The 20,073-nt window shown below is 39.4% G+C and overlaps 1 long non-coding RNA gene across 1 annotated transcript; it reads right to left on the bottom strand.

The window, feature by feature from the left end:
- Positions 1 to 13,465: 13,465 nt before the first annotated feature.
- On the bottom strand, positions 13,466 to 15,949 carry LOC122845042. The gene is made up of 2 exons (XR_006372970.1): positions 14,483 to 15,949; positions 13,466 to 14,122 (listed from the first exon to the last, which is right to left on the bottom strand). It is a non-coding gene; the product is annotated as an uncharacterized LOC122845042 (long non-coding RNA).
- Between the last annotated feature and the right edge of the window lie 4,124 nt (positions 15,950 to 20,073).

Here is a 20,073-nt window from a genome sequence, read left to right as displayed (position 1 = left end):
GGGGTTTCATTGCTGGTTGATAATGTTTCTTGGAACCAGATTAAGTTACTGAAAATTTTTATTTACTGAAAATTGACCATAATCTTAAACCAACAAAGTTTGTAAAAACATGGCCGGTACGTTTTCACACACCAACACGAGATAAACTTTTTTCTCTTCTGTTGTGAACTCTTCCTTCAACGCATTGTCTCCCCCGTGACCCTCTGCTGTGTTGCTATTGTTTCAGCTCTGACATCCTGTTACTATCGCGTTCAGTAGCTCACACCATTATTTTATGCTTTTTTTACTTCCTCAGTCACAGGACCTGAGAGAGAAAAATTGTATGCGTGTGTGTGTGACATTTTAATAGTATATATGTGCAATTTTAATATTTTGCGTAAGAGTCTTTAGTAGTGTGTCTAAGACCAAACATAATTTTTGTCCTGAACGGTCTCTCATGTTTTTTCTCTATCAATCTGAATAGATAATAAAACTGCATTAAACACTTTATACGTGTTGTTGGGGATTTATGTGGGTGTGTATGTGTAGGGGCTTTCCCTTTAAGAGGTGCAGCCCAGCTGCATGTCATGTGACTTGGCCCAGGAAGCCAAGCAGAGTGAGATTTCATGTCACCCATGTGTTCAGTCAATCCAGTTCAATCTGCATTCATCTTTGCCCGGACGAAGCATTGTGGGTAGGTTATGTTTAATATAGTATTATACATCATTATTTCTTACATTATTTCTGGTTATTGAGGTGGATGTTACATATTTCGAATGTGTATTGTAAGGACAGTATTTAGTTTGGTTAAACTTGTATGTACATGTTTATAAAATCATGTATCCTCTTTTATGTGTTTCAGTTTCACACTTCCTTGAAGTAAATAAACCTGTGGACAGAAGGTCAACTTTCCTCAGAGTCTTTGTGTCAGGGAAGAGTTTAGATGTACTGTCTAGTTGCATTTCATATGGCGAAGGCAGTATAGTGAAACCACAGCTTCTCAACGTGCTAGACATCGCAGTTTAAGCTGGAAGACTCGAATACGCATCGACATACCCAGCCAGTGAATTATTATAACATTCACCTCTCTGAATCACAACAAAAAAACAAGTAATTATGACAGAGGAAGCTGCAACGTGGGAGACACGATCTCAAGCTTCCTGTTCTTCTGCACAGTCAAGAGCATCTACTACAGAGTCTGCTGCTGCTAAAGCAGAAGCAGCAAAAGCACGCCTCGCCTTTGCCGAAGAGGAGGCTAACTTAAAGCTACAAAAGGCTAAATTGGAAGCATCAATGGACATTCTGACCATAAAAAAGGAAACCGCTGCAGCTGTCGCTGAAGCACTTGAAGCAGCTGCCGATTTGAAAAAAAAATCCATCCAATAATCAGCTTAACTGGGAAATATCTTCCTTAGAAGCCACCAAACGAACGAAAGAGTATGTTCTCAACCACGCTCAACAGTTGGATGTGGATAAACAGCTCACGCTTCCTTCCAAGCCACAGCCAGATGCTGATGTTTCACCTATGCATCTTATGCCAGACGTTAAGCCCATCATTCCAAAGACAGATAATTCTAGAACCTAGTTATTTTGCCAGGCTCCACAGCAGCAGCTCACTCATGAGAAAAACACAGTTCGACACGAGGATGATCATTTTACTCCAATACGACCCACCACGCCACAAGTGAACGTCAGTGATCAACGAGAGCCTTGTTTAAAAAAATCTTCAGGCCCCAGTCAGAAGATCCTAAAGAGGAGGAGGAGCGATTTTCTCCCGAAAAGTTAAAGAGAAACATGGACCGCTGAGAGCAAAACCTCAGACCTGCGGCACTCTTTATGAAGAACCTGTCCTCTTTAGTCAGCTGGCACTCTCCGTGCAGTACTGCCATCTTTTTCCTGCAGTACATGTACGCGGTGTGCCATAGCTGGCTACTCCCTATCTTCTTGCTCCTCGTGTTTCTCGGCCTTACTTTTAATCATCTAAATACCAGAGGCTGGGAGATCACGTGGAGCATCCTACCTGATGTCCCCGAACCATTGCAGCCTCCTAGAAAGAACTTGAATGCAAGAGAGCAGGCCCGCCTCGCTTACAAGTCCGCTCAGAAAACTAAGAATTGTTTTGGAAACACGGCAGACGACATTGAGAGGGTAAAAAATCTTTGCATGTGGGCCCGGCCAGAGATCACTAAACAGTTCTACTTCGGACTCTGGCTGGCATTTATCCTCTCCTGCCTGTGTCCATATCGGCGTCTGGGCTCCATCATAGGTGTATCTGTAGGGATCAAGGTTTTTATCATCGACTTGATCTTTACAAAGTTCCCGAAGCTACGGCAGTGGTTTCATGCCTCCTACAACATCTGGAGGAGCATACCCACTGACCGGCAGCTGAGGGGACTCAGATACATCCTGAGCGGAGGGATGGCTGCAATAAGGGCCGAATAGAGAAGGGTCCGAAGGAGAATTTATAAAGCTTTTCGCCGTGCGCGAAGAAGGCTCTTCTTTCGGGCCCGCTTCATTTTGGCCTTTAATAGACGGAGACAACAGGTACGGAGAAGATAGGGGACTATTACTTTCCTGGGAAGTAATAGTCCTTTAGAGTTGCTTTTGATTTGTAACTGGAACATTAAATAATATATTTAATGTGCATTTCCTTGATGATTTTACTTGACAAAATGTAATGCTTGTTGCTGGTGTCATAAATTGCGGTCATGAGGTAGTGAGGTAGGACCCAGGTTGAAGTGAGTGAAGTAATGATTTAATGATGAATAACAAGATATACAATCCTGGCAGCAAAGGCGAGCAACGGCAATGACACTCACACTGGTAGCAGCTGGCATAAAGGCAAAGACATGAGACATGACAGTATAGACAAGGACCCGACAGGGAAACACAGACACAAGTGGGACTGTGACGGAGGAGCCGTCATGAAGTAGGACATTTAGAGTCCATGTCAGTTATTCAGGCACATATACAATCACTTACTTTTTTGTTGCAGGTTAAGCTGAGAAGGTTCATTGTGGGTGCACACGCGGTGTTCCTATTTCAGTTAAACATTCATCCAAAATCCATTATTTTCATTATCAAACATTTTCCTGGTTTTATTTTCAAGTAGGTTTTTTTTTCTAGATGGTGGCTTGCTAGGAGGCAGTCACATGATGACTGCATGATGTCATCTGATTAGTACCAGGTGTTTTGTATTAAATTGTGTATTGTATTTTTGTTTACAAGTTTATTTATTTCTGTTATTGTTATTATTATTATTCTTATTATTATTTTGTATACTTTAAGAGTTTATTTGAGTTGGAAGTAATTGTTTAGTTCTTGATTGTTTGGAGTGTCTGTGGGCGGAGCCTGTGACTTTAAAAGCAGTGCTCTGTTCCACAGGCTGGCAGTCTGTGCTGAGACTCACGCTGGAGGTGAGACTGTTGACCCAAAGCCGAATAAAATTCTCTAAATACAATCTCTGACTTGGACTAGTCATTATGTGACTAAATCATAAGAGAACCCCGTCACAGGGACTAAATACACAAGGGAGAAATCAAGGGGAAACCAGAGACGGCTGGAGACAATCAAGGGGTCGGTGGGACGACACGGAGACTCAACTGAACACAGAAACCTAAATTAACACCAAGAAAAACCAAATCCTCACAGCTGGTGTCACACTTGGTGACTGTCTGATGTTTTTCTGATGTAAAGCACTTTGAACCGCCGTGTTGCTGAAATGTTCCACACTAAGAAGCTTGACTCGACCACGGAGTTGTTCCAGACGTCTTGGATTCTTCCCCAGATTTGTGCTATGACTCCATCTGCTCTCAGAGGTCAGAGGTCATCTGATGGTTTCTAATCTGACTTTCTTCATCAGCTGAGATACTTTCTGTAGACACCAGGGTTTCTCCACATCCTGTTCAGTCTGCTGATCGTTTCCATAGCAACGATCAGAAGCAAGATGGATAAAAAGCCTGATCTACGTAAGACAGCAGCTTCATCTGGAATGTGAGGGAACTTCTTTCTCTCCGCTTGTTTTTTATCACTATGGCGCCAACAGTTGGTGCTTTCAGTGACATTTATATCAATAATAATAACAAGCATGCAAATAAATTGTCTTGTCGTCCTTTTGTTGTAGCAAAAACAAAGATGCTGTCAGGATCTGGGGTTATTTGAGTTTGGTTTGAGGTTCCAGACCTCTAGTCTACCTGAGAGAAAGGCAAATTTATATCTTTGCACTTGATTAAACTAAATGGGGAGATGTGTTAGGATGCTTTTAATCTCTGAAAAGCAATAAAGGTTTTGACTGTCAAAGTGTTTGTGTATAATATTTACTGTTGGTTATAATTACTGTACTTCCCTTCGTAGAACCAAACCTGCACAAACCCAGGCGGACATGAAGATAAAACCTCAGTTGGTCCCAGCGATGGACAGCAGGTTCAGCCCAACCAGAGGCTGCAGAAAAAACACCGTTGTGACAAGTGTCTGAAACATTTCAGATTGAAGACTTATCTCAAAATTCATCAACGCATTCACACTGGAGAGAAGCGCTATCTCTGTGACCAGTGTGGAAAAACTTTCATTCACAAGAGTAATTTTAACATTCATCTGCGAATCCACACTGGTGAAAAGCCTTATAGCTGCAGTCAGTGTGAGAAGAGATTCAGACAACGGTCAACGCTGCAGAGTCATCAGCGAATCCACACTGGTGAAAAACCTTATAGCTGCAGTCAGTGTGAGAAGAGATTCAGACAACGGTCAACGCTGCAGAGTCATCAGCGAATCCACACTGGTGAAAAACCTTATAGCTGCAGTCAGTGTGAGAAGAGATTCAGACAACGGTCAACGCTGAAGAGTCATCAGCGAATCCACACTGGTGAAAAACCTTATAGCTGCAGTCAGTGTGAGAAGAGATTCATACGATCCTCACAACTGAAGAGTCATCAGCGAATCCACACTGGATAAAAAGCCTGATCTACGTAAGACAGCAGCTTCATCTGGAATGTGAGGGAACTTCTTTCTCTCCGCTTGTTTTTTATCACTATGGCGCCAACAGTTGGTGCTTTCAGTGACATTTATATCAATAATAATAACAAGCATGCAAATAAATTGTCTTGTCGTCCTTTTGTTGTAGCAAAAACAAAGATGCTGTCAGGATCTGGGGTTATTTGAGTTTGGTTTTGGAATTTTGTCATTTTTGGTGTTCCTTAGATGTTTCTATTTTTGTCTTGTTTTCCACTTCTGTTCTTCCTTAAAGTAATTAAATAAAGTTTATTTAAAAAGTGCCTGTCACAGACATAAAATCAAAATAGAAATCAGCCTTAAAGCAACAGAAAACATAAAACCAACATAAGAAACTCAGTAAAATCAAGAGATAAAAGCCTGGGAAAATAAAATGTTTTAGTTGCTTTTTAAAAACCTCCAGAGTCAGAAAAACGGAGCTGCAAGTGTAAACTGTTCCACCGCCAGCGACTGAAAGGCCCCCGTTAGTTTTTAACCGTTTTAATGGAACAACCAAAACATTCAGAGTTTCAGAACGAAGAACATGAGCAGCAGAATATTTAGTTAAAAACTGACAAAGGTAATCAGGAGCCGGCTCTTGTAATGTTCTGTATGTCAGCAGAAGTACTTTAAAACAAATCTTAAAATCACCTGGAAGCCAGTGGAGTGAAAATGGAACAGGAGAGATACGACAGAATTTATTGGATTTAGTGAGAAGTCTGGCTGCTGCGTTCTGTATTGATTGCAAAGGTGAAACTGAGGATTCATCCAGGCAGTAATAAAGGGCATTACAGTATTCCAGAGGAGATGACATAAAAGCATGAAGGATTTTCTCCAGGTCAACTCTGGAGAGCATTTGTCTAATTTTAGAAATGTTTCTGAAATGAAAGAAATAAGAACGGGAAACAGCCTGCATGTTAGTCGAAGCCATTTGATTCATCATAATCATCCAAACAGGAACCCGAACTGGGAATGCATATCATATTAATACATGACTGTGCTGCATAAACTCCTGTACCTAAGTGGTCCATAAAGGATCAATTTGAACTGGAAGAAATGAAGGAAACAAGATGTGGAAATGATATTCATGACGGCTTGTGTTCACAGCAGGAATGTGTGTATTTTATCAGCTGTCATCTCATTTATGGTTTGTTTAAATCACTTTTTATATGGATATATTTTAAAGGATATTTTAGCTGACCAAACCACACACAAGAAAATCACTAATAATCTTTATCTTATTTTCTAGCCTGCATTTAGTGCTTAGTGAAATTTAAACATGTCCTTCAAAATTTTGGAAGAAATATAACCTGATTGGAATCAGATTTATTTTATAAATTGAATTTATGACACTGAAGTTTTATCTTGTGTAATTTTGTCAATGTTTTTTTTTTATTCCTACACTTTAAATTCACTGCAAAAAATTCACCTGCAGAAATGTGCCTTCAAAAATTAACCTGAAAACCTGAAATAAAATTTTAAAAATTACATTTTTCAAGAAACATTTGCGGGAGAATTTTTTTTTTTTTGTGCATTTAGAGTAAAAAATATATATTGATAATTTCACAGAATAGATTCAGGGTTGTAATTTTGATGTGTAAAAAATGAGATTACATTTCTTCCATATAAAACCTAACAGCTAAATTATGACAGAAAACGTGAATAATGTTCCTAAACATTTTTCTACATTTTTTTATTTTTCAATACTTTTCAAGTGTTTGGCTTGTGTGAATGGTAATAATAAAGAGCAATAAATGTAGCGTCCCGGTTGAATAAGATGGTCTCTTAAACTGATGGTTCACAGTCCTTTATTGAACAGCCTTTTATTGTGAACTCACCGTAAGAGCTACAAAATATACAAATAAAATAACGTTAGCACTCAAACAGTGTTGTTCTGACCTTAACATATAAATCTTTTACCTTCTGTGCTAAAATTATGTTTTACAATAAATGTATTTATTAAAATCCAAAATCCCTGTCATGAAATAAAATGCAACGTATTTCAACTGTTGACGGTTGACCATAAAAATCAGCACCATCTAGTGGCAAAACACAACCGTCATACCCAATAGAGAAATACACGTTCGCAGGAAAAATAAACATATATACACGACAACACACTCATTCTCATTCACTCCATTTTATGGAGGGGGAACGGATTATTTTAGGTGGCTAAAATATATGGTTCCCCCCTCATAACTTTGTCAAATTTAGAGCAAATGGTACGAAACTTACATGATTTGTTGTTGATGATGAGAGGAATAAGCACAGTAAAAGATTTTCTGGTAAGTTAATTTGTTCCCATTTTATGGAGGGGGAACGGATTATTTCAGGTGGCGAAAACAGCTAAAATATTTGGTTCCCCCCTCATAACTTTGTCAAATAAAGAGTAAGTATTACCAAATTCACATGATTTATTGTTGATGATGAAAGGAATAAGCACAGTAAAATATTTTCTCATTTTATGGAGGGGGAACGGATTATTTCAGGCAGCTGAAATATCCAATCTCTCCTCTCATTCTCCCATAACTGGGGAATAATGAGCAACTGTTTCCAAATTCTCAAAAATTGTTATGTGTGGTAGCATGTAGTATACTAGAAATTTCCTCAATCCAGTAATCTGTCATATTTTACATTAGAACAAGATTTACCAGAAAGTCTACACTCATCTTTTCAGGAAGTCTTAATTTTTGTGCCTTGCTATCAGCCAGCTACCATCCTCTTATATCAGCAATGAAAAACTATAAATACACACTACGTATTGAAAAATTGTGTTTGGTGACTGACTTTTATTTCTGTCAAGCTGAAGTGACAAAGGTTGAAGAAAGACCGATTCTCTTGGCGTTTAAAATAACACAAAACAGCGTAAAAAGACCTCGTTTATTTAATTACTTTACAATTTTGTAAACAACAGCTGTCGATTAAACTGAATGTTACAACCTTGACATAATTATATGAGTTGTTTTACCGAGAAATCGATCAGAAGCGCCGTGAAAATGTTCAGATCCGCCTCTCTGGCTGCGATGCGCGCTCCCGACACAGGGGGAACAGATTTTCACAGGGGAACAGAATTTCGCACAAGACCGGCCGTTCTTGGTTTCGATTTGTAGAAATTCGGGCAGCCATTTTTCAAAAAATTTTAGGGCTCCAGGGCCAGCTTCTATGCCCTCTTTTAAACCAAGCACCCGAATGTTCTTTCTCCTGCCTCTGTTTTCAATATCATCAATTCGTTGTGCCATAGTGAGGGCCTCTTTCTCCAACTTTTTTATGCGGGCCGTAGCCTGGTCCAGGGCGTCCTCCGCGTCTGTAGTGCGTCGGGCCAGCTCCTTTATCTCCGTGGCCTGGCTCTTAAGCATTTCAGTCAGAGTGTCTACTTTCTGGGAAATAACTAATGAAATGTTCCCAGTGATTTCCTCAATAACTTGGCGGAGAGCAGGATCGAGTGTGGTGGCCCCACCAGCCGCTGGTAGCTTAGCAGCTAGCTCCGTGTTAGCCATGTTACCTGTGTCAGCCAGTTGAGACTCTACTTCGCAGGTTTTGTTAGTTTTCTTTAGGATTTTGGGCGGCATTGTGCTGGAGTGAGTCGGAAGAGCGTTTATCAGCGTTGTATTACCACATTTAGTTGGATAGTCTAGTAAGAGGGTGGTATTCTGCTCAGATATAAAATATATGGTGCTCAGCTCAACGAAGTCGACCGCTTGCTAGGCCGCCATCTTCCGGAACCAACCAATTTATATTTTTAAACTGGAAGAACGTCATCATAATAGCAGCTCACATATTTGCACGCACTGCAGACATGGAGGGAGGGTGGAGAAATGGCCGTTTTATTATAACGGTCCTCAACTTTGATTTTGACTGAAAAAACAGCTGCCGTCTGTTGTCCCTCCATAAAAAATAGCCCAGGTAAAGTTTCAGTAGTGAAGTATCCACACTAAATTGTTTTGGGAACTGTAGGACTCAAGATAATGCCTTCAAACTGTAAAATCGGCCAACATTCAGCTAACGTTTAGCTAGCTTAGCATGACTTTAGCACTAAGGAAAAGTTCACTGGTACATCGCTATCAGTACGCATTACTTTCCAGATTTATATTTCTGTGTAAATTCAAATCAAGTAAAACATTTCTTACCTTTTGTTCGGGGAAAACAACAAGCCAACTCTTCAAGTCCACTTTATCCATAAAAAAGAGCTTAGCTTTTTTTCTGTCCAAGGTATCCAATATTTCAATTACATTCAGCTCTCTAACTCTCACTTTAATGAGAAGAGTTTGAAAGTGGAGCGTTAGCACTAGTTCAGTGAGGGATCAGAGAGCAGAGGAAAAACAATAAATAAAGTTTGCCTTTATTTCTTATCGTCTTCAACGTAGAGCCTTTAAAACCACAAAATAAAATCTAAATGTTTTCCAGAAAACTCTGCCGCTGAGCCATAAGTTCAAGTTATGATACTCCCAGATATTCAGTTTCTACATGTTTGGGTTCTCAGCCATCCAGAACAACCTCCGACCCGCCCCACAAAAAACTTTTCAAGCAACTGACGCTATACTTTAAATAACACATAACTTGTATTAAGAGCCACTGTAATAAATCAACATTTATGAGGAATTTTATTAAGTGGAGTCACTCATTAAAACTTGTTTTAATTTAGATCGGTGACCCTGAACCAAACTAGTATCTAAATAACATTTGAATCTTAGTTTGAGTTCAGTGGATCACATTTGTTATGGATTGCTACTTACATGTAGGTCCTAAGGTGCAAACACAAGAATATTATTTTTAACCATATTTTATGTCACATTAAACTTTAACTTTGGGCTTAAGAAATGTTCCTGTTTATGATCCCCCCAGTAATGAGATGGGATTTATGTCCTTGCTTCAACTTCCAAACTTTTGACCATGTTGACCAAGTTTTCCCTGTTTCAAGAACCATTGGGTCGACTTCTTAGACTATGGACCTTACCAAGCTCCGCCCACAACCGACCCACGTGACCGCAAGTCTCACAAGCAAAGCCTCGTAGCGCATTATTTCTATGTAAACATGACTCCATTAGTGCATCATTTCTACCGGATTTTCACAATATATCATCTACTACAATAGACAGAGGAAATAACAAGTTCATGTCATCATCTGGGAGGAGGTTACTGGTTTTTCAGTCACAAGCTGGTTGCAAACCTGAGGCCAGCAGGTGTCAGTCAGTCAGTTACGGTAGATCTGAAATTTGGTTTGATGACCTCAATATGAGAAGCTACAGACTGATAAGAGGAACCATAGAGCTCTGTTAAGGTAAAGACGCCATTTGTTTGTTAAAATTTTATGAAATCTATTTGTTTTATTTGATGTTTGTTATGAATGACGTATACTCACAAACAAACGAGGCAATTAGTCCAACGTTTAGAAACTACAGCGGCTGTAATACGCCACAGCAAAGGTAAAATAACCCGAACAGGTGATCAACTCAAAACCATTCGTACCTTTTTAGTCTGTCTCTCTTTGTAGTTTAAGCACACTTGTTACCGTATCAATCGCCTGCACCCCGCAAGACGAGCAAAGATTACGTTAAAAACAAAACATTCGGTCCGTTACAACATCAAGTTTCCAGGCTTGATATTTATTTCTGGATTATTAATCAGCGCTTCCCTGAACACAGCGATGGCTGATTGACCAGCTGTACTTAGTGCTAGAGTGGCTAACACGAGTAACAGTTTAGTCCAAAGCCTTTTCTGCTAGGGTGACCAAACGTCCGTATTTCCCGGGATAATGTCCGTATTTCACGCCCTGTCCCGGGCGTCTCGGGATATTTTTAGAAAGTGAGGAAATGTCCTGTTTTTTGCAGGACCCGGTCCAACGTGTCGCAGTTTCTAGTCACAGTACACGTTGCATATTGATCTGTTTAGCTAACGTAAGACTGTGTAGCAGACAGGCTTCAAGGTGTAGACGTTGTATCAGTACTGCTATTATGCTGTACTTAGCTAACGGGAAGCTTGTGTTTGTGAGACGGCCACCCACGTGACCACGTAGAATGGGCATCAGCCAATGAAAAGCGGCCCCTCTGGTAAGGTCCATTTTATTAAAACTTAAAAGCACCAAAATAATTTAAATTGATAAGAACCTGTGAACATCCGTTAATAGAATATTTATAATATATAGCCTAATATTTTTACAACCAACCGTTCCTCTGGCTCACAGAGAAAGTCTCCAGTGAGTAGGGAGGTTCTTAATCTGGTTTATTTTAACATTTATTGTAAATGACTTTTCTAATATTTTGTGTCTCCTCATGTCATGTATTTGTTGACATGATAGTCGATGCTTTTATTTTGAAAGGGCTTGGAATGGTAAGGTGACTGACGCAAAACGGTAGAAGTAGCGCGGCCGTTGGGGCAGAGAAAGTTGACATGAACGAGTCGGAGTGAAGGGGAGATAGTTGGGGTGTGATTCAGGGTGACAATCGGTTGGTTGGCGCTTGGTTGATGAGGGAACAAGGTGAGTGTGTTGTCGTGTATATATGTTTATTTTTCCTGCGAACGTGTATTTCTCTATTGGGTATGACGGTTGTGTTTTGCCACTAGATGGTGCTGATTTTTATGGTCAACCGTCAACAGTTGAAATACGTTGCATTTTATTTCATGACAGGGATTTTGGATTTTAATAAATACATTTATTGTAAAACATAATTTTAGCACAGAAGGTAAAAGATTTATATGTTAAGGTCAGAACAACACTGTTTGAGTGCTAACGTTATTTTATTTGTATATTTTGTAGCTCTTACGGTGAGTTCACAATAAAAGGCTGTTCAATAAAGGACTGTGAACCATCAGTTTAAGAGACCATCTTATTCAACCGGGACGCTACATTTATTGCTCTTTATTATTACCATTCACACAAGCCAAACACTTGAAAAGTATTGAAAAATAAAAAAATGTAGAAAAATGTTTAGGAACATTATTCACGTTTTCTGTCATAATTTAGCTGTTAGGTTTTATATGGAAGAAATGTAATCTCATTTTTTACACATCAAAATTACAACCCTGAATCTATTCTGTGAAATTATCAATATATATTTTTTACTCTAAATGCACAAAAAAAAAAAAAAAAAAAATTCTCCCGCAAATGTTTCTTGAAAAATGTAATTTTTAAAATTTTATTTCAGGTTTTCAGGTTAATTTTTGAAGGCACATTTCTGCAGGTGAATTTTTTGCAGTGAATTTAAAGTGTAGGAATAAAAAAAAAAACATTGACAAAATTACACAAGATAAAACTTCAGTGTCATAAATTCAATTTATAAAATAAATCTGATTCCAATCAGGTTATATTTCTTCCAAAATTTTGAAGGACATGTTTAAATTTCACTAAGCACTAAATGCAGGCTAGAAAATAAGATAAAGATTATTAGTGATTTTCTTGTGTGTGGTTTGGTCAGCTAAAATATCCTTTAAAATATATCCATATAAAAAGTGATTTAAACAAACCATAAATGAGATGACAGCTGATAAAATACACACATTCCTGCTGTGAACACAAGCCGTCATGAATATCATTTCCACATCTTGTTTCCTTCATTTCTTCCAGTTCAAATTGATCCTTTATGGACCACTTAGGTACAGGAGTTTATGCAGCACAGTCATGTATTAATATGATATGCATTCCCAGTTCGGGTTCCTGTTTGGATGATTATGATGAATCAAATGGCTTCGACTCACATGCAGGCTGTTTCCCGTTCTTATTTCTTTCATTTCAGAAACATTTCTAAAATTAGACAAATGCTCTCCAGAGTTGACCTGGAGAAAATCCTTCATGCTTTTATGTCATCTCCTCTGGAATACTGTAATGCCCTTTATTACTGCCTGGATGAATCCTCAGTTTCACCTTTGCAATCAATACAGAACGCAGCAGCCAGACTTCTCACTAAATCCAATAAATTCTGTCGTATCTCTCCTGTTCCATTTTCACTCCACTGGCTTCCAGGTGATTTTAAGATTTGTTTTAAAGTACTTCTGCTGACATACAGAACATTACAAGAGCCGGCTCCTGATTACCTTTGTCAGTTTTTAACTAAATATTCTGCTGCTCATGTTCTTCGTTCTGAAACTCTGAATGTTTTGGTTGTTCCATTAAAACGGTTAAAAACTAACGGGGGCCTTTCAGTCGCTGGCGGTGGAACAGTTTACACTTGCAGTTCCGTTTTTCTGACTCTGGAGGTTTTTAAAAAGCAACTAAAACATTTTATTTTCCCAGGCTTTTATCTCTTGATTTTACTGAGTTTCTTATGTTGGTTTTATGTTTTCTGTTGCTTTAAGGCTGATTTCTATTTTGATTTTATGTCTGTGACAGGTACTTTTTAAATAAACTTTATTTAATTACTTTAAGGAAGAACAGAAGTGGAAAACAAGACAAAAATAGAAACATCTAAGGAACACCAAAAATGACAAAATTCCAAAACCAAACTCAAATAACCCCAGATCCTGACAGCATCTTTGTTTTTGCTACAACAAAAGGACGACAAGACAATTTATTTGCATGCTTGTTATTATTATTGATATAAATGTCACTGAAAGCACCAACTGTTGGCGCCATAGTGATAAAAAACAAGCGGAGAGAAAGAAGTTCCCTCACATTCCAGATGAAGCTGCTGTCTTACGTAGATCAGGCTTTTTATCCAGTGTGGATTCGCTGATGACTCTTCAGTTGTGAGGATCGTATGAATCTCTTCTCACACTGACTGCAGCTATAAGGTTTTTCACCAGTGTGGATTCGCTGATGACTCTTCAGCGTTGACCGTTGTCTGAATCTCTTCTCACACTGACTGCAGCTATAAGGTTTTTCACCAGTGTGGATTCGCTGATGACTCTGCAGCGTTGACCGTTGTCTGAATCTCTTCTCACACTGACTGCAGCTATAAGGCTTTTCACCAGTGTGGATTCGCAGATGAATGTTAAAATTACTCTTGTGAATGAAAGTTTTTCCACACTGGTCACAGAGATAGCGCTTCTCTCCAGTGTGAATGCGTTGATGAATTTTGAGATAAGTCTTCAATCTGAAATGTTTCAGACACTTGTCACAACGGTGTTTTTTCTGCAGCCTCTGGTTGGGCTGAACCTGCTGTCCATCGCTGGGACCAACTGAGGTTTTATCTTCATGTCCGCCTGGGTTTGTGCAGGTTTGGTTCTACGAAGGGAAGTACAGTAATTATAACCAACAGTAAATATTATACACAAACACTTTGACAGTCAAAACCTTTATTGCTTTTCAGAGATTAAAAGCATCCTAACACATCTCCCCATTTAGTTTAATCAAGTGCAAAGATATAAATTTGCCTTTCTCTCAGGTAGACTAGAGGTCTGGAACCTCAAACCAAACTCAAATAACCCCAGATCCTGACAGCATCTTTGTTTTTGCTACAACAAAAGGACGACAAGACAATTTATTTGCATGCTTGTTATTATTATTGATATAAATGTCACTGAAAGCACCAACTGTTGGCGCCATAGTGATAAAAAACAAGCGGAGAGAAAGAAGTTCCCTCACATTCCAGATGAAGCTGCTGTCTTACGTAGATCAGGCTTTTTATCCATCTTGCTTCTGATCGTTGCTATGGAAACGATCAGCAGACTGAACAGGATGTGGAGAAACCCTGGTGTCTACAGAAAGTATCTCAGCTGATGAAGAAAGTCAGATTAGAAACCATCAGATGACCTCTGACCTCTGAGAGCAGATGGAGTCATAGCACAAATCTGGGGAAGAATCCAAGACGTCTGGAACAACTCCGTGGTCGAGTCAAGCTTCTTAGTGTGGAACATTTCAGCAACACGGCGGTTCAAAGTGCTTTACATCAGAAAAACATCAGACAGTCACCAAGTGTGACACCAGCTGTGAGGATTTGGTTTTTCTTGGTGTTAATTTAGGTTTCTGTGTTCAGTTGAGTCTCCGTGTCGTCCCACCGACCCCTTGATTGTCTCCAGCCGTCTCTGGTTTCCCCTTGATTTCTCCCTTGTGTATTTAGTCCCTGTGACGGGGTTCTCTTATGATTTAGTCACATAATGACTAGTCCAAGTCAGAGATTGTATTTAGAGGATTTTATCAGACTGACCTACGAGACTGGGTGTCAAACATTTGTGAGGAGAGCAGGACACATGCTGCAGCCAATGGGGATAGGGATAACATTCATTTCCTCCCTGAGATTGTGCCACACATTATAAGACTTGCAAGTTACTTACCACTGTGGACAGGAATAATGGTTCCCCTCTTCAAAAGCACCAGTCTCACAGCAAGCTCAGCCAATGTTGAAGCCGAATTCAAAAATATAAAACATGGCCTGTTCAAACATGAGAACTTGCCCATTCGAGTGGATCGCTTCATTTCTCGGCACCTTTCCTTCATCGAAGGAAATATGCGGATTTGCTCTGCCAAAGCAAAAAGAGAGGAGGAACAAGTTACATCAGCAGACGTTGCAGAAGCTAATCCTGCGTCAGTAATTATACACAATGCTGAAGAAAAAACAAAAATGGATTCTAGCGATTTAATGGAATCTGATCCCGCCAAAAACCTTTCCACAGCAGATGAAAACGTGGTTGAAAACTGGAGAGGACAAATTCTTCCACCCAAAAAGAGGAAGAGGACTTCATACTTGAGTTCCTGCACTGAATGGCTCCATGCAGATTCATCATCTGGGACCAAAAGAGTGAAAGTGGGACTATTAAAAAATGGAAACATGCATCAGCCTGTTAAAGTTGGTAAACTGTCAATCTCTGTGTTAAACACCTGCTCCTTTGATGCCTTTTGTCAGTGCTTATGCTGTACTTTCTGTGACAGCTCTGCATTGCAAAATGTTGTCATGAATAACAGTGACAACCCTCTCCTGCAGCTGGTGAAATCCATAACTACAGATGGTGTGAACCCAAGGACATACTTCCAGAGGGCAGATCTGCTTAGTTCAATGTTTGCAAAAACACAGTTAAGGTCTGGCACTCACCAAATCGATGCACAGTGCAATATTGCCACCATTATTGGGAAGACAATGAGAAATGTGTCAAGTGTTTACCTCTCAAAACACTGCTCTTCACAATACTGCCACCTAAAAAAAAGGAATGACCAGGGAAGTACCATTTGTTTCACCAGACATTTCTGTCCTGAAGAATTCTGGTATGGCTCAGCTTCACACTTCCATAGAAAAAGGACTCTTCCTTCCACAGTCTCCCTGCCTCAGACCACTGCAGAATGAATCAGAATGTCCAGCAGAATTAAAAACAGGAGCCAGCACTTCAGGAAATGCTCTCTGTGCAGGAACCGTTACTCACAACTACAGTATCCGAGAAATAGCATGGATTGACACAGACCTTCCAAATTCAACTGAATTTGCTTTGAGTGAATTTCCCTCCACTATGGTTCTGCAAGGAAAAAAATTTACTTTGAGAGCAGTCGTCGCTTTCAGGGGAAGCTTGACCAAAGATGGACTGGGACATTACACTGCATACTGCCGGAGAGCTCCATTTGTGTGGGAGCTTTTTGATTACCTGGCAAATGTTGTGAAGACAGTGTCTGAAAAGAAGAAAATACTGCCACATGCAGTGTTATACACAGCAGATCTGTGAGGGGGAAAAAAAGGGCGAGAAAGTTTGAAGACCAGACCAAAGGCAAAAAGTTTCATGCCATGTTTACATACTCCTGACCAGAATTTATTTTTTTCCTTTTTGCAAGTTATTATGGAAGCCCATTTCCACCATGAAGGAAAAAATAAAAGACCAACAGGAAGTCATAATTTTGACTTTAAAAGTCATAATTATGAGATTCGAAATCATGACTTTCACAGTAGAAATTATGACTTTGAATTTCAAAATTATGACAGTCATAACTTTGACTTTAAAAGTTGAAATTATGACTTCAAGTTGGTCTTATTTTTTCTTTAATGGCGGAAATGGGCTTCCATATTATGACAAATGTTCCATATTTTGACTTTCAACAGTTTTGAGCTCTGCCTAAATCTCAAATGAAAGAAGTTTTCTACTCAAGACAGGAGAAATTTCAGATTATGAAGGCACTGTTTGTTGTTGTTTAAATTGTTAAAGTTCATTGTTCAAATCACAGTTTCTTATTTGACTGTATAATTAAATTGCATTTTCAAAACAGTTACTTTCATGGTTCATTACTTCTCAATTAGGATAGAAACCCTTTGCCTCACACTACAGATATTTGGGTGTGTCAATAGCAAACCAAGAGGCACATGCAACTTCATAAAAAAACAAAAAGACAATTACCAGAAATATTGTCTTACTCTAACTGTATACACGATTTATAATACCTTTTCTACCAAAACATAGCAACATCAATTGCATAAAAACGACACAGAAAACAAGACTTACATGACAGGAATGTGCTGGAAGACGAAGAACTAAAACAGAAAGCACAGCCTACAGCAGGTGAAATTAATTGTCCCCTAATTGGGTATAATTAGGGGATAATCATAACCAGTCACATTCAGCTGAATCTTAAACTCTGAAAGCGCCAAATAAAGTAAAATCAAATCTAGTCATTTGTATAATATAATCCTTGGGTGACATTGTGGTCCATCTTACATACCAGTTGGTGGTGGCGACATAATAGCGGTAAAGCAAAAAATTTCTTGTTTGGAGCAAAATGGGGGCGGATGACGTCATCGGCCAAAATTATAACTTTTAATATCTCAAAGACGAAAACTGCACAAACGAAAATTTCAACTGCACAAACCTGCACAAACGGAGCACTAACGAACTAGCCCACTTTGGTTTGTTTTGGAGCATATGGGGGGATGGTGACGTCATCGGCCAAAATTATAACTTTTAATATCTCAAAGACGAAAGCTGCACAAACGAAAATTTCAACTGCACAAACCTGCACAAACGGAGCACTAACGAACTAGCCCACTTTGGTTTGTTTTGGAGCGATATGGGGGGATGGTGAACTCTAGATGACCTAAAAAATAATTTTTAATATCTCAGGAACCAAAATTGCACAAACGAAAATTTCAACGGCACAAACCTGCACAAACGGAGCACTAACGAACTAGCCCACTTTGGTTTGTTTTGGAGCGATATGGGGGGATGGTGACGTCATCGGCCAAAATTATAACTGTTAATATCTCAAAGACGAAAGCTGCACAAACGAAAATTTTAACGGCACAAACCTGCACAAACGGAGCACTAACGAACTAGCCCACTTTGGTTTGTTTTGGAGCGATATGGGGGGATGGTGACGTCATCGGCCAAAATTATAACTTTTAATATCTCAAAGAGGAAAGCTGCACAAACGAAAATTTCAACGGCACAAACCTGCACAAACGGAGCACTAACGAACTAGCCCACTTTGGTTTGTTTTGGAGCGATATGGGGGGATGGTGAACTCTAGATGACCTAAAAAATAACTTTTAATATCTCAGAAACCAAAACTGCACAAACGAAAATTTTAACGGCACAAACCTGCACAAACGGAGCACTAACCATTCAGACTATTTGCTGAATTTTTTGACGTGGGTGGGGTGTCAGCTTCACACAGCTCAGATATTCACAGGGGAACAGAATTTCGCACAAGACCGGATCAAGCTCGAGAGGGCGCACCGCACACTGGCTCCACAGCCCGGGCCTACACAGAGACCAAGACCGGTGCTGCTCAGATTTCATAACTACCGAGATCAACAGCAGGTTCTCGAAGCCGTGCGGGGAGCGGAGACCAGCCCCTGATGTATCAGAACTCTAAGATCATGTTCTTCCAGGATTTCTCGGCAGACACCATGCGCAGGCGGAAAGGATTCGATGCGGTAAAGCGACGATTGCGGGAGGCAGGCATCCAGTACTCCCTTCTTTACCCGGCCAGATTGAGGATCGTACGCAATGGGGAAACAAAGATTTTTGTCTTGCCGGTGTTATGCACCATAACACTGGACACTACTCAGCCGCAGTGAGCTGCTATCAACCAGTGTCTTCTTTGTTGTTAATAAAAAACACACAATTTCCGCATAAAGTTGGTAATTTGTTGTACAATTCAATAAATTTGAACATGTAGAAATCATTTTGTTATATGGGCAAAAAGAAAAAATTTATTATCTTGGGTGCCTCCTTGTGGCCGCGTTTGGTCATGCTTCACCGGTAATGTGTGCTGCAGTGCATCAAAGTAAGCAAAACAATGTTTCAAAAATGTTGCAGTGACAGAGAAAAGCAAGAGGAAAAATGGAAAAAGGCCAAGGAAAAGGTTTGTTTTCATGTCTCTTGCTCATCAAAAAGCTTAGTGGAGCTGCAAATAGAAAATTAGCTTGATACCAATCTTGAATGCTTCAGTTTCAAAGTCAAAGATTTCTGTTACCGTCTTTTTTTATTTACGTGAAACTGAGTTTTAACTTTAAATGAGTTGATTCTCGTGGTTGGCCCTTTAGATTTCTGAGGGGTTTTTTTGGCTTCAAAGCGGCATGTTTGATAATAATTATAAATTCACAGTCTTTGACATTGTGAATTCATTATTACATGTTTGCAATGTTGCAAACAAGTATCTTGTAACTTAAAGAACAAAATAAATGAACTGCTTTGCGAGTTTGCATGTTCTCCCTGTGCATGGTGGGTTCTCTCTGGGTTCTCCGGCTTCCTCCCACAGTCCAAAAACATGACTGTCAGGTTAATTGGTCTCTCTAAATTCTCACTAGGTGTGTGTGTGTGTGTGTGAATGGTTGTTTGTCCTGTATGTCTCTGTGTTGCCCTGCGATGGACTGCTGACCTGTTCAGGGTGAACCCAGTTGACAGCTGGAAAGGCACCAACAGCCCTCCTGACCCAACGGGATAAGAGTGTAAGAAAATGGATGGATGGAAACTTTTATTTATCCATTTCTATATTTCTGCTTTCATTTGTTATGTCAGTTTCTGTCCATATCAGACATCATTTATCAAATTATCTTCATAGTTTGACAATTATCATTATTGATAATTATCAAATTATGTTAAGATAATTCTCAAGACAATTGATAATTGTCAATTATCTTTGATGTAATAATAACCTGTATGAGGTTCAACTATTCGGATTGGCAGCCTGTGACACTTATTTCTCATTACTTTTATAAAATAACTGCTCTGCCAAGTGAGCTGCTTTTCTTTTATACCTCT

This window comes from Gambusia affinis, linkage group LG15 (assembly GCF_019740435.1).
Source record: "Gambusia affinis linkage group LG15, SWU_Gaff_1.0, whole genome shotgun sequence".
Classification (NCBI taxonomy): Eukaryota; Metazoa; Chordata; class Actinopteri; order Cyprinodontiformes; family Poeciliidae; genus Gambusia; species Gambusia affinis.
The sequence above is the reverse complement of the archived record's forward strand: the minus strand, read 5'-3'. Positions and strand labels throughout refer to the sequence as shown.